This window comes from Octodon degus, unplaced genomic scaffold (genome assembly GCF_000260255.1).
Source record: "Octodon degus isolate 3935 unplaced genomic scaffold, OctDeg1.0 scaffold00166, whole genome shotgun sequence".
In the NCBI taxonomy this organism is placed as follows: domain Eukaryota; kingdom Metazoa; phylum Chordata; class Mammalia; order Rodentia; family Octodontidae; genus Octodon; species Octodon degus.
The window spans coordinates 4078688-4080161 of record NW_004524742.1 but is presented as its reverse complement, the minus strand read 5'-3'; positions in this window follow the sequence as shown (position 1 = coordinate 4080161).

The following is a 1474-nucleotide window of genomic DNA, read 5'->3' as shown; positions in this document are numbered from 1 at the left end:
TTTTTTTTTTTTTTTTTTGGTACTAATAATAGTAGTTCTGAGGTGGCTTCATTTTTTACATTACGTCTTTGATCTCTGGAATTTATCCAGTATAGAAAGTAAAATATATCCAGTATAGAAAATAAAATGTTTATCTTTTTCATGTGCTTATCTAGCCCTAGACATTTTTATTTTATCTCATTTCAGCAAACAATCACAGGACCTCCAGAGCCAGCCAAGAGCTATTATTGAACTTCACAAAGCTCCTTGAATCAGATGAGGCACATTATCTTAAAAGGTGTTAGGCTCCATTTTGAGCGCCACTAGGTGGCACACATGGTTTCCTTTAGATATTATCTCACCAGGTTCCTTTTCTGTGACTAGGTGAGAGAAGTACCTGCCTGAGAGGGTCCCTAAATGTTTTCCTTGCATCCCTGCTTGAAATCAGATGATTTGTGTAGCTTTCAAATTAGGTGCAGAACTTTCTTTACAAAGCCTGTATGCTGCATGTGGAAGTCGACCCAAAGCCGCACGTGCTTCTAGAAGCAGCTTTGGGGAGGTGGCTGCTTTTACACTATGTAAATATGGATTAAGGATTATGATAACTAGACTAGTCCAGTGATTGGTTTAGCTTAGTTCTGGGTGTGGATAAGGAAAGACCCACGCTGGGTGTGGCTTGTAACATCTAGTAGGTTTGTAGGTTGGAGGGGATAAAAGACAAAGATACTATTGCTTGCTGCTTTGTGCCCACCTCACCATGAACTGTTTCTGCTCTGTGACGCCCATCTGCCATGCTGCCCTGCCTTGAAGGCAACTAACTCTGGACTGAAACTCTAGAGACTGTGAGCTAAGATAAACTTTTCCTTCTTTAACTTGTAGGTGTCAGGTATTTTGTCCTAGCAATGAGAGAGTAACTAAGACAAAGCCAAAATGATTGTCCCTGGAATCACTGTCTCAAGAGGGCTGGCTCATTCCAGACAAGTGACTTCATTTACTAAATCAGACAGACATTTGTGGAAACATTTGGACTTGAAAATAACACAGTATAGTGATTTTCTATAGTGGGCACTATAATGCTTTACCTAGAACCCCCTCTAGGGCTGAGGAGCTCACTGTCCCCACTCATGAGAAAGCAGGCTAATGATGGCTTGGAGCCCAGTCCTCCGGAATTCAGAACCCTGAGGCAAACGGACAGCCTCACCCCAGGTAACATCTGTCTGGAGAGTCTGCATTTCTTGAGTAGTGAATTGGTGGGTAAACACCTACACATGGCTTTTTTTCCTCAAGACAACAAAAGGTTGTCTCAACTCAAAAGAGGAATTACATGTAGAAAGGTACAACACAAATAAAAGGAAATAAAGAATTTGAGGATTGGACAATGAGGAGTGGGCAAGGAGAAAACCTGGGAAACATGACAGGGGCAAAGCCATGCATTTGTATGCACGAGATGAGTGGGGCAGTGATCCTGGGGGACAGCAGCAGGTTTTTGAGACTA